The sequence below is a fragment of the Salvia hispanica genome, chromosome 2, assembly GCF_029641045.1.
Source record: "Salvia hispanica isolate PSC_SH4W2 chromosome 2, Shi_PSC_v1, whole genome shotgun sequence".
NCBI classification, from domain to species: Eukaryota; Viridiplantae; Streptophyta; class Magnoliopsida; order Lamiales; family Lamiaceae; genus Salvia; species Salvia hispanica.
In genome coordinates, this window is record NC_142693.1 from 46246927 (window position 1) to 46261832 (window position 14906).

At 36.8% G+C, this 14906-nt stretch overlaps 1 pseudogene across 1 annotated transcript in view; it reads right to left on the reverse strand.

The window, feature by feature from the left end:
* Positions 1 to 14573, reverse strand: part of LOC125196283 (calcium-dependent protein kinase 13-like) — a 31125-nt pseudogene extending 16552 nt beyond the window's left edge. The window contains exon 1 of the transcript XR_016135581.1: positions 14499 to 14573. The product of XR_016135581.1 is annotated as a calcium-dependent protein kinase 13-like (transcript). The remainder of the gene's footprint in view (positions 1 to 14498) is intronic.
* Positions 14574 to 14906: the final 333 nt, after the last annotated feature.

Genomic DNA, 14906 nt, shown 5'->3' on the forward strand with positions numbered 1-14906 from the left:
ATAGGTTACAGTAAATACCTTAAATGTTAAGAAAGTAATTAGATAAAAAGATATTATTCTGTCCTATTATAAGTGATTTCTTTTACTATATAAATAATTGATTTCTATTTTAAGTAAAAAGCGACATATTAATTTTATTTCATCTCTTACTTTACTTTTCGTTTTTCTCTCAGTTTTATCGGTGTATTTTTTTCACTTAATTATTTTATTCTTTCATCACTTAATTCAATAAATATCATTTTCTTAAAACTCGTGTTTTTAAAATTTCAATTTTTTGTAGCAGTATGGAGAGAATAATAAAGTTGGGGAGATTAAATGTATTATTTTTTTGCCAAAAAAAAAGAAAAATATAACTCAATTATAGCGTGACGGTTATAAAAAGAAGAGTAATCTACATAAATAGTACATGATCTTTTTACTTTCACACAAAGGGTATATTTAGAAATTTCAATTAATTAGGAGTACCAAAAATATAGAGAAAAAATTCAGTGGTATGAGTATACCACCATGGAAAGCATATATGGTATGCCCAACCAATAGTATTTTGACAAATAGATATGTTTATGGGTCCATTTCCAACTAGAATCACACATAGGCATACACATATATGGAAATTTCGCATGTCCATACATAAATCATATAACTCCGTTATACACGTATATACGCTTTAATTACTAGCTCCATATACACACAATAACTACTGCTACTGCTCTGCTCTTAAAAAAATTTCACATCAATGAAAAAAAGTCAACATTTCATCATCACCAATAAGTATTGCACATAATAAATTATCTATATGAATGATACTTAATATAGTATGATACTTAATATAGTATACTTCCTACTTAATTTTTCTGTAGCACATTAAATATGAATGATAATATAGTACTAAAATTCTAATTTTATTTTTATATAGCACTTTAACTTAATAATCATTATATTCATGTTAAGATATAAAGATAGGAGTATTTAATAATAATAACATGATCCAAAACTATTTTTAATATATTAAAATTCGCCAATATACCATAAAAACTCTAGAAGCAAAATAGAGTAAATGACTGTTGCAATAAATAGCAATTAAAATAAAATAAAAATAAATAAAAATACTATACTCAAAATTGATCACCAACAATAAAGTTTAATCATATCAAAAGTAGTCAATAGTTAATACATAAAATGTTTCATGAATAAAAGATGCAAATAAAAGTTCAAGCTTAAAATCATCATAAACTCCTATTCAAAATGCTTTCTTCGTAATCCAAAAATGGGAGGCAAATCAAGTTTCTCCGATGCAAATTATCTTTCTCAATTTGAGATAAATTCAAGAGGGACAATCACCGGAGAACATGATAGCTATAGGATAATATATCATTTTATGTATAAAAAATATACCTGAGTCAATAATGAAGTAAATGAGATTGGTTGGGTATAACCAAATTGAACAAGCATCATATATGCTGATGTATCCTATAAAATTATATACCATCAAAGAAATAAAATATGATATATACATACACGCATATATAAATTGATGAACATAATTAGTTAAACTATGTCAACTATAAAACTAAATTTCTTTTAGCAAAACTAAATATGTAGAATTTATTATTACTTAATCATATAAATAAATAATAATTATAAAACAAAGAAAATAAAACCTAAACACACGCCTATCTCACTAACAAGAATATACTTGACTAGAAAGAATAAATTTTAATTCATTCAATGTACATCCAATCTAGTGCTGCCATGTGACACAAAACATGCAATATTTTAAACACAAAAATGCAATCTAGTTGTATATGCATTTCTGCAGATTGCATTTTAATTGTAGGTAAATTGCATTTTATAGTGTTGAGTTTTGCATTTTCACATAAATTGCAATTTATATTGTTAAGTTTTGCATTTTCACATATATAAATGCAATCCGTCTTTATATAAAATGCAAATTAAATAATCAATATCTAAAGTGCAAAACTCACCATTAAAAAATGCAATCTGCATATAACAAAAATGCAATCTGCCGAAATTCATTTATAGCTTCTACAAATATATATTGCATTTTAGTGTTTACAATATTGCAATTTTTTGTGCCACATGGCAGCACCAGATTGGATGTACGTTGTAACTTTAAAATTAGTTGTTATACTAGTCCATATATAAATATATATATATAGGTTTGTGTTAAAATGATAACCCCTCTTAAAGTGACACCGTGACACCACTTATACAACAATATTATAAACGCTACACAGTAATATTACAAACACTACACAACAATCTATAGATTGCTGTATAGTGTGTCGGATATTGTTGGACAAGAAAAATTGTTGTATAAAGAACAACAAATTGTTGGCCGTCTTTTTCAGATTTTTTTTTCCACGTGGCAGCTTATTATTTGTCCACGTGTACAAATGAATGGCTAGGAATGGTGGTATGATGTTATTTTAAGGGGTGGTGGCACCCTAACATGCCCATATATATATATATAATATATATATATATATATATATGTGTGTGTTATCAAATACGAACTAAGTTATGGTAATAACTAATAACTAATATCAATTTTGTATGTTAAAAACATCAACACAAAGACATAAATTAATACACAATATTGAAAGTTATTAGTTATTACTGTAAATTAGTTAGCACACTATCGCAACCCTATATATATATATAGGATTGTGTTAATATGACAACACCTCTTAAAGTAATACCATACCACCATTCCTAGCCAATCATTTGTACATGTGGACGAATAATAAGCTGCCATGTGGCAATCATAAAATTTGCTCAAGGGTAAATTTTCACGGACTGCAATATCCAATACACTAGACTGCAACTTTTCCCGACTGCAATATCCAATACGCTAGACTGCAATCTATAGATTGCAGTCTAGCGTTTATACTATTCCAGTCTAGCATATATAATATTGCAGTCTAGCGTGGTGTCACATTGTCATATTAAGAGTGTTGTCATTTTAACGCATTTTAGTTTAATAATGTACAGTTTTAGTCTTACAATGTACATTTCTAATCTAATAATGTACCTCGGCTAATAATGTAAATTTTTAGTATGATAATGTAACTAATCACAACCATCCAATCTAATGATCCAAGGACTGTGATTAGTGCTGTGTTTTACACTAAGATGCTGTAAGGACCCTAACACACCCCTATATATATATATATATATATATATATATATATATATATAGGGTCTTGTTAGGTTGAGATTATTTAGCTAAATTGAGAAATGAGATGCAATATGGGCCACTAATCCACAAACTAAACAAAAATGTCAACAAATACTACATTATGTCAACAAGGGGGTAAAATCGTAATTTCATTAATAAGAAAAATTGTAAAACACACAACTGATTTCAAATCAGTTTATAAAAGTTTCTCTAAAATCTCGCTGATCTTCATACAATTCGAATCCCTTCAAATTATGCAAAATCTCGCTGATATTCAAAATCTCGCTGCTCTAAATGACGAATGAAGAGGAAAATCGAAAATAATCGGTTGAAAAATCAATTGAAGCTAAGGAACAGAAGTCAAAATCGGCGATGCATGAAGCCACTTCTTCAGGTTAAGAAATTGATTCAAATTTTAAGTATATTGCTTTGATTTTGGTGTTTTAATAAACATCTCGATTTCGTTTTTTATGAATTCGATACTTGCTGATTTTTTTGTTGATTTGCGATTGTAGAATCGGAAAAGATGGCAACGAAAAATGCTGCTGTAAAAAAAGGAAGAGAAGAAGCTTCACCTTCCAGTTAAGGATTTGTTTAAATTTTTAAGATTATTGACATTCTATATACTAGCTATTGACATAACCAATGTTTTAAAAATCGGATCGGCCGGCGAACCGGCGTCGTTACTGGTTCACTGGTTCAACCGGTTCACTGGTCGAACCATTGGTTGAACCGGAATACTGTTTATATATATATATATATATATATATATTTGTTTATTTAGTAATAGTAAATAATAAGATTTAATTAAATATTTTATCAATAAATATTATAGTGTTATATATTTAATAGTATTATTATAGAAAACAAGTCTTATATTAGTATATTATAATTTTAGTGACCATATGTTTAAATACAATAATAAATTATAATACACAATATTAAAAACTAATATTAAACTCTATGTATAATTATAAACTCATATATTGTAAAATATTAGTGATTGTAAAAGTATAATTAAAATATAAGACATATATTATAATTACCATTCTCTTAAAATAATATAAAATTAAAATGAATTATTAGTTTTAGTGGAAAAAGAATTTCAGATTTAATGTATAAGAATAATTAATGTTCATAATATTACAAAATGATGATGTGGTGGAGTGGTAAAGGAGTTGGTATTTAAAGAGGAGGTCATGTGTTCAAGCCCTAACAACAACAAATTTTAAAAAAAATATTTTGAAAAGGTGAAAAACCGGTTTCTGGTTCACGGTCGGACCGGTCCGACCGGCCGGTTCCACCGGTTCACGGCGATTCAATGTACTAGCGGTTTTTAGGGGTAAACCGGACCGGACTACCTGCCGGTTCGCGGTTGAACCGGTCGAACCGGCCAGTCCGGTCCGGTTTTTAAAACACTAGACATAACTATAATAATATACTGTTGACATTAATGACAGTAGTGTTTGCTTGTTTGAATAGGTATTAACATATTGTATGCTTGTTAGAGTGACCGTAGAAAACATACAAATGTATGGCAGTAGTAGTATGTCAACAACTATAGACATCGGGTATGCTTGTTTCAATAGCTGTTAGGATGGCTGTAGAAAACATATGTATGGTTGTAGTAGTATGTCAATAGCTATTGACATATTCTAATCTTGTTTAAATAATAGTTGACATAGTCATATTTATATAAACAGAGTATACTTGCCATAAACTTTATAAGATAATCAACAGGTTATGTCAACTTTAACTGTTGACGTAATAGTAATAATATAATTGTTCTAACTATATATGGAAAATACCTTTTAATGACAGAGCATACTTAATGCCTGAAATTCTGTTAATTGTGATTGGTATATCTAATGAAATAATTTTAGTAATATACACACACTTGATGTCAACAGAGTACACTTGTTATTGTCATGATACTTTGTATAATTGATATAGATTTATTATGTTTGATTTTAAACCAGAAAACAGAAGAATATCCAAGCGAAAAAGGAGTACCTCGGTATATCAGAAAGAGTTAATTATTGTTAACAAAAAGCAAAAGAAAAGTGTAGAGGATGGAAAACAGATTGTTATTGCTGAAAATCTATCTCAAAGACTTCTAGTGAAAAGGAAGCCGATGTATTTTGTTGATGCAATAAGCAGACTGAATGAGGAACAGATTAATTCTGTGAAGGAGTTGGGTTTCGAGAGTGTCCTACATTTCAAGATTGATTACATTCCTAGCAGATTAGCATTAGTATTATTAAAAAATTTTGAAGAGAATAAGTGCAAGATAAAGCTTAACAATGGTAAAAAAATTCATATCACTGAAGAGGATGTGGAGCTTGTATATGGATTCCCAAGAGGTGACATTACTTATTCTAGAGATAAGTGTAAAATTAATGCAGCTTTCATGAGGAAGATAGCAAAGAAATGTCGTACGAAAAAAGAAAGTGTGAACCATAACGATGTTTTAAAGGTTATGTTGAATGATCTTCAAGGAGGAAGGCAGTTTATGACAATGTTTTTGTTATTGCTAGAATCAACATTGATTGAGCAATCAACATGTGGAATGGTAAAATCTAAGATTGGAGAGATAATTGATGATCTGGATAACGTGAGAAATGTAAATTGGTGTTCGTATGTAATATCTGTTCTCAAATTTGCAAAGCAAAATTGGTCAATCACAGAGAAGAATGCATTTGCTGGACCACTTCCCTTCCTTATGGTATGTTTTACATTTTGCATTGTTAATTATTAACATTATTACATTAGGTTGTGCGTGTAGTTGATATAGCTCGTACTATAGTTGACATAAGCTGTATTAGTTATTTTAAGTGGCTTTTGAATTTAGTTGACACGACACAATAGTAATTGACATGCATTTTTTAACATATGCAGCTCTGCTACTTAGACAGAGTTATACAAGATAAGCGTCCTGTTCCTCGGACATTTCCATTAATGAAAGGATGGAAAAGTGAGCATCTTCAGGCTAGAGAAGATAGAGAGATTAGTGCAGGAGTTTTTGGTTTAAGAAATGTAAAGAAGAGATACATTCGAAATGAAGAGCAGCAGCAAGAGAATGAAGAACAAAGAGTTGATGTAGATGACAGTGGAGTGGGGTCTTCTTCTCAGAACATATTCCCATCAGATATGGTGAAAAATGCTTTAAAATACATCAATCAGATAAATGATGGAAGGAACAATCTTGTTAGAGTCCTCAAAGAAGCTTCTTCACAGATTAAGAATAATGATTTATTCGGATTTGTTTGTGACATTGCTACAAGCGCAATTGGAAGCCAAAAATCTCCGGTTGTATCTGTGAGTGACACTTTCCTGCATTTGTCCCAGTCATTTCATATAGACGAAAATGTTGATGTTCATAACTTGAAAGCGGTATTTGACTCAATACAGAATGCTGAAAAAGAAAACGAAACACTTGAAGATTTGAATGAATTTCCAACTTTCAGATTGGGAGATTTCTTCGATAAAGTAAGCACATAATCAACCTATATTTAGATTAATACATCATTTTGTTGATACATTGTTGAACTAATTTTTGAACAGGCTGTAGAAGAAAGAAATAGAGAAAATTTACCTACATCACCAGTTGATAATCCTGAAGAGGTCAGACAAACTGTTGAAGAAGATGAACAAAGCAAGGAGAACATGATGTGTGATGGTGATAATGAATCAAACTCTCCTATCTTGACAGCCGTATTAGGATCTCCACACACAGCATCCCCATCTCTCAAACAACAAGAAGCCAATGGTTCAAAGCATGTCAACAATCAAGCATCAGTTTTAGGATCTGAGAACAGAGGAAGTGAGATGGAAATTCAAGTACAAGTTCAAGCTGATAGGGCATCACCAACTACTGAATATGCTGGACATGTCAATACTCAAGAATCAATTATGGAATCTGAGAACAGTGGAACTGAGTTGGAAATGCAAGAAGAAGTTGAAGCTGATAGGGCATCACCAACAACTGAATCTCCTGGACAAGTCAATAATCAATCATCACTTATAGAATTTGAAAACAGGAGTAGTGAGTTGGAAATTCAAGCAGAAGATGAAGCTGATAGGACATCACCAACAAATGAATCTCTTGCACATGTCAATATTGAAGCATCAATTATAGGATTTGAGAACAGGAAAAGTGAGTTTGAAATTCAAGCAGAAGATGAAGCTGATATAGAATTAAGAACAAAAAATGCCTTGCATCTATTATCAAAAGCATGTACTAACTTTGAAATCAGCAACAATGAAGAAGCAATCAAGGCAACAAATGTTATTATTGATATCATAAATGAACAGGTACAGTTTATAATTATTATATTAAACTCTTGAATATTTTTATATAATTTTATATTACTTATTGACATTGTGGATATCATAGTTGACATAGATAAAAATATAATTGACATGGTATAACATGGAGTTTCAGGAAGACAGGGAGGATGCAGCTGCATGCTCAATTGTTGAGTATATGATGAGAGAGGGTATTGAAACACTGGATGACACTCCTCCTGAATCCAACATACAAATACAAGAACATAAAGGGAAAGAGAAGATGCATGAGGAAAAAGAAAAAACTCCTGAAAACACGGAAAGAAGAATGATTGTTTACAAGGTAAAAAAATGAATGAATTATTGTTTACATTGCTTGTAATAGTTGTTAAAATGTAATTGACACGGTTATTGACACGATATGTAGTGCAGTTGACATGATATGTAGTGTAGTTGACATAATCATATTAGTTATTGAAACAGTTAGTGTAATATAGTTGACATGATTTATAATTGCAACTAACATTAAATTCACTGACAACAGCATCCGAACCTGTTCCGATCTCTGAGATTCCACTGGCTGAAGCTAGAGAGAAACGAACTCGTGCTGAAATGCGTCCTAGCCCAGTGCTACGCTCACCATTTGAAATATGAGCCATGCATATGAAAACAACCCTGAACCCATACGAAAGAGATATGTACTACTACATAGTAGAAACTGAAGGAACAAATGAGTATGCATAATTTAATTCTTTGAATATCTCTACAATCCTTTTATATTTACATGCAGTTGACATAATTTATGAATGATATTTAAATGTTGTCTGCACGCTTTCATTTCAGTGATTTATGTGTCTACACTAATGGCTTTGTTTGGGCAAGCAAATGAGTGTTTTCATCTCTGAAACCCCATTCAGAAATCAGTACAGGTGTAATTGATGTATGGGCAGCACACCTGAACTACAAGGAAAGAGAAAGGGCAAAATCGTCACCTCCGCGCCTATTTCTGACAACATCCCTATGCGTGAGTAATCTAAATTTTTGTGTCAACTATTTGGATGACAAATTTCACTAACAAAAAAATGTTAAATGCAGTATTTCAATATAACAAATCGGCAGCCTCATTGGGATCCATTACAATCCCAGAACAACTTTGTGTCGCGAATTCAACAGGATACTAGAACAATAGAAGATTTCGATTGGAGAAAGATTGATTTGGTAACAAATTTATTTTTGTGCAAAGATCTCACAGTTTCACCTACATAGTTTTTGACAGGAGTTGTCAAATTCTTTTCTCTAATTTTATCTAACATAGCAATAATCGGCCACTCAATCATCGAGAAACCCTCATCAACATAAACTACACTATAAATCAAAATTTATATGAAATAGTGTACACAAACAATCAAATATTGGTTCCTCAAGTTTAGATAATACTAGAATTTGAAGAAAAATTTTAATTTTGGGCCTTGCCTTTCACGCCGCCGTCGAAATCAGTCGGGATTTCAACTCGAGTCGAGATTACATCGTCGAGGAATTGACAGAAAACAACTCTGACGACGTCGACATTATCGGTTCAACACATGGAAGATTGTGAATAAGGAGATGCAAAAGGAGATAATTGATAAGGTCATGGGGTGAAGGGTTCCTCAGGTTCCTTTCCACTCTTTTTGGGTGTTTTGTGGTTTATCGTATGTAAATTGGAGTGTTTCCAACTGATCAGGAAGAGATTCCCGACCTAGCTGAGTCGTTGGTACGATAACCGGGACCTGTCTTCAAACAAATTTCCTCAACCCACTTCTACTGGCTAGTATAGTGGAGGTAAGGGTCGAATCCCACGAGGATGGACACGTTTTGAGAACTGTGGTGACTTTCCTGGGTGTTTTGGTCAGCTACCACGCTTGGGTTGAGATTTTACCTAGACAGGAATTAAAGGTGGTACTCTACTGACTAGTAGGCGGGAAAATAACAGACATGTGGGAGTGTTCGTGAAAATAGGGGACAAGGTGTATCAGAGACATATGGAAAGTGGACAGTTACTAAAAGGGGAAATTTAGACAACAAGGTATATCTGATGGCTGGGGGCTTCCTGACAGGTCTGGATAGTACATCTGAAAAGTAGGGAACAAAAGTAAAAGTAACTTAAAAGTAAAAGTGGTCCAAATAAAGTTGATTTTGACGTTTTCTTGCTCACCAAGTATTGACAAAAATCATATGAATACAGACACCATAACTAAAACTTCAGATTCATAAATTCAAACTCAAGATCCATCAATTAAAATGCTTAAACTTAAATTAAACGGTAAAACTGCAACTTTACTTCTACTGACTGACATGCAAGGTGGTAATCGCGGCGCAGAAAAGAAACTCATGCATGAAAACTTGACTAAACATAGCTACAACTTTTGAATCAACAACTCCCGATAAGAAAATACTTAGAAATTGAAAGCAATCACTAAATCTAACTTTCCTAGGCAGAATGAAGCAAACTCGAACCAAAGTGACATGCGAAATAGAAACTTCATAATGCAAATGTTGGAAAATAACAAAGTACTTCAAAAGAGCAACAAAGATGAGTGTTTGCAAGTAACTTAAATGATGAAAACCATTAAACTTTAAACTAAGAAAGCGATTAAGATTATTTATGCCACTCCGGGCGATGATACTACTACACTGCTACGACAACTGGCTGGAACGGCGGACTCATGACTTCTCCGGCAAACTCTGGACGTCAAGTGACCATGGCTGTGGCGAGGAATGAGAGGTGGGATAATGCTGAAAGATGGATCTTCTAGAGAGAATTCTACTAAGTGTGATTGTCAAACTCCGAACTGAACTCCTTCTCTCTCTCCAAGTGGCTTCTTTTATAGGGAGGCTTGCCCTTGCTTTTAGGGTAGACTTCTCCCGCATTTTGACCTTTTTGCCCTCGTCAATGATCATCCCAGCTATCCTCCTTCTCCATCTCGAGCCTTTTATCTGGCATGCATCCTGGTCAGTATCGCACCCTTCTGGAGCCCTTTTCACTTGCGTCACCTGAATCGTTTCCTACTGACTTGGATCCTTCAATCCTGCACACTTGAGCAACTGTTTTGCAGATAATACATGAATTTCACGACATACTGACCAGTCTTAGAATTCGACTTATCAAACTGCTCACACTTACCACATGCTTGTCCTCAAGCGTGAAGACAAACAAAAAGAAATAAGTCGAATTCGAGCCTGGTTACTCCCCCTGACCGACTCTACCTAACTAGACTCAAGACTCTGACGCACAAGAAAAGAAAACAAAAACGACACAAACACATAAGACACATAGTTAACTTAAACACATAGAACAGGCTATATTTTCAACCACCCTTCCCCTCGAGATCAGGTACAATCCGGCCTTAGGCAGCCTTGAACTTCCGCCGCCCCCCTTTTCTTCCAGTCAGTATATCTGCTTGTCAGGATCACCCAATCCTAGGCCAAACACTGGGTTCACTCAGTCACTCATTTCTCACAGGGGATGTTAGGACTGTTTTCTCTCAATGCTTAACCACAAATGTTTCGGACTCAGATCTGACATGCAGCTCCTGAAGGTCTTTAAGGCTTGTAATGGGGCTAGTGGTTTGTAGTGTTTGGGATAGTTGTCCCTAAGGCTCTAAGGTTCAACAATAACTACTTATCTGATGAGGGAGAACTGTGTGCATTCGGGCTTCTGGCTAGGGCTTCTTCTTTGGCTGGACAATTTCTGACATTGGCTTCCAACTGGTCAGTAGCTTCTTTGTGGCTTCGCCACCCTTATTCCTTCTTCTCCTTTCTCTTTTTGTGGTCAAGTATCTGCGACCATTTTCTTCAATTTTTCTTTCTGTGGCTTCGCCACCCTTATTCCTTTTTCTGTTTTTTTGGATCTGGAAACTTAAGATCGATTTTCTCATTCTTTCTTTGTTTTTCTCTTCTTCAGCTGGTTCCTTTTTTATGTCCTCCTGGTCAGTAGCTTCCTTGCCTCATGCCTTGCACGCACACAGTTCCAGTGCCTGATGGGGGGGGGGGGGGGGGATTTTCCTACTGCCTTTAGGGTTAGCCACACGCGGTCACCTTGCCCCGGACATCATGTGGTAGCCTCTCTTTTTTTTTTTTTTTTTTCAGTATTTAGTGGAAAGCAGTTCCACTTTGGGGTTTCTAACTCACCTTTTAAGAGGGCTTTCGTGTCTGACCTAAGGGATAGGTTTTTCCTTCATACTTGCATCATCTCTACTGACTAGGGGTTTCTGGAGGGGGTGGTTTCTGTTTTTTGGCATGTCTTATCTCCCTCAATTCCCCTCACCGTCAGTTCGAGGCAGTTGAGTTTTAAGCCCACTCATAAAACATAACACATAATTCCTAGACCTAAACAAACCTAAAAAAAAAACTAACATGCACTGACTCAAATAACACACATATACATGTCATACTGGCCATTTGCTCCCCCCTCTCACTTCACAAGTGTCTGCCCCAGATACGGGCTGTGAAGTGAAAATTGGGAATGACTAGTATGACGGACACTCACTTATAATAAACACATATTATATCTAAAAACTTCTCACACTTAGACTATGCAATAGGCTAAGTGGGAGAGTTTCAGATATATACCTAGATCTATAAATAAAACAGAGCAATATTTTTACAAACATGAAGTAAAAACATATAACTCCTCACACTTAGACTACGCAGTAGGCTAAGTGTGAGGTATTATGCTCACGACAAAACACAAAGAAAAACATAATAAAATACATGCACCGAAGTAGCAAACCCTTTACTTCTCACACTTAGACTATTAAATAGGCTAAGTGTTACGAATGGGGTTTTCATACAATTAAAAAGAAAACTAACTGGTCAGTTGGGGGTGGTTCGGTCAGGTGTTCCTCCTGCTCCTTCTTGGGGCAGGGTTCTTTGCAGGTGGGTTCGTTGGTTCTTCTTCAGTAGGTCCGGGTTGGTTGTCATCATCCTCCTGTTGTCCAGTTCCTTCTCTTTCCTCATGTCCGGTGGGTTCTTCTTCCTGTCCTCCATGTCCGCTTGTTCCAGCTCCACTGCTTGCTTTCCCTCTTGCCAACTCCTTTAGTATGCTCTCCATTACGGTTGTCAGCTTCGCCATCTCTGCCCGTGCTTGTCTATTCTCCTCAGCCAGCTCTGTCACTGCCCCCTCCAGATTTTCTTGACTCAGCCTCTGCGCTTGGTCGATCTGGGCAGCTTGCACCTCCTGGCCTTGTTGTGCCCTTCCTCCAGGTGCTTCTCCCATTGGGTAGAACTGGGGTACACCTTCTCTGTAGTATACCAAGTTGGTGCGGACGAAGAAGGGTATATCAAATAGACCAGGAGCGTCGACCATGTACATTGGAGACAGGTCCTCTGCCTCTGTTATGATGATGTTGTTGCGCACGAAGGCTCCTAGTTTGTGGCAGAGCGACAAGTTTCTGGCTGGGTAGGTGGCTATCAGATGGCATTGGTAGGCTGTCCAAAACCCTAGGTGCAGTTTCCTTCCATGCTTAGCGCACCATACCAAGTACAATTCGGTCATGGACGTTCTTGCAGCGGAGTTGCTCTGCCCCAGTAGGTTATAGCCTAAGTAGAGCTGCACCAATCGCAGCATGGAATTGTTGAATTGGGTGGATCAAGATTTTGTGGAGGCGAACTGGCCAGCATTGGGGTGGGTTAACTCCTCCCAGGCTTCCTGGGGCTCAAATTCTATATGACGCCTCGGTACCCCCCTCTCACGGCTTCTCCAGTCCGGACCTATAGCCTCCTCCAGGCTACACATACCCAATATCAGACTCATCGACAGTTCTCCACCGAATATCCTAAAGGAGATTGACACCTCGTCTAGGTCCGTAGTGAGTTGGAACCTAAATGTGGTGAAGAATTCTTTCGCTAATCTCACCGATATCTCTGGGTCCCTATTCTCTAACAGCCATTCAAAACCCAATGCTTCCATACTGGCCAAGAAGGAATCACGAACAGACAACTCATCCAAAGAGGGTATATGGAGTACCTTTCCGCATTTGACTTGCTTGCTACTGTCGTCCTTGTCGTCAAATGCATCCTGAAGCTTTTTGGTGTCGTAGTGCTTCATGTCCTCCATAAGCTCATCAGTGAGCGTTACCCTCCACTGCCGGTATACAATCCTCTCTACCGGAGGATGGACTAGTTCAAGGTGGTTGTCGGGGAGCTGCTGCTCATGATAGTCTTCTCCTTCTAGAGAGATATCACTCTCTGAGTCAGAATCCTCGCTGGAAGTGTAGTCGGTGTCGCTTGATCTCTCCTTTTCTTCCGGCTCTCTGATCACTATGCTTGCATTGACAGTGCGCTGTTTTTTCATGACTTGTTTCCTCTTGACAGGGGCCTTCCCCTTCCCTTTCCTTTCTTGAATGTACTTGGTTTCTTCGATATCCATTGGCTATGCTTCCTCGTCGGCTTGTGTTGAAGTGTCCTCCTGGGCGGTAGGCTCGGCCACCATGCGGGCACTAGTATCACTTCTTGCTGCCTCCTCCCGACCTACTGACTTTGATGCGAGGTCCAGACCCTCAGCCATCTTGTCAGTATTCTCCTCCTGGTCAGTCGCCGTTGCTGATACTGTCCCTGTTGCCATTTGGGTGTCCTCCTGGCTAGCATTCGAGGGCTCCTCCCCAGGTTTTGTAGGAGTAGTCTTATTGTAATCACTCGAAACCTCCACTGCATCTGCTGCGGTGTTTGCTCCTGCCTTGTTGGACGTCCACTTTCCCAAACATCTCTGTGACACTCTTTGGAGTTTCTGCCTTTCCGCCTTGGGGTCGTTTTTCAACACTAGCCTCCTCTTTACTGGCTTTGGTTTAGTCACCACTGAGGCCTCCTCTTGATGTGTTTCTGGGTCTTGTCTCTCCTCTTCAAGTTGTTCGGCCCTTTTCGGTTGTTCGTCTGTCTTCTCCTCTACTGACTGGTGGGCTACCCCTTCCGACCTTTCAGCTTCCTTTGTTGCTTTCCCCTTCCCTACTGCCTGGGATGTGAGGTCCATTACCTCAGCCACCCCTTCAGGGTTTATCACGATTCGATCCCCTTTTCCCAAAACCGTTTGGAATTCTTCATCCGTCATTATCCCTTGCTTCCTGCCGTCTCGTTCAGATCTATCTCCTCCCCCGCTACATCGATTTTTGCGTCAGTGGCCCTAATCTCCTCTGCTTCACCTTTCTCGCTCTCGCTTGCTCTCCCTCCACCTTCCTTATCTTATGTTTCTCCCTAATTGGGATCTTGATAGGCGGAAAGAGGGCTGACGTCCAGCGGCTCTGTTTGTTGGTGTATGGGAAAAGGGTGAGAGGGTTCTGATTGTGCAGCAATTGTTGAGGAAATATTTCCGGACGTCGGAATTGAGGTTTTTGGGGTGGTGGTGGGTGGGTTTTCTGTGGTTGCAGTTGGGGTAGGGTTTGAT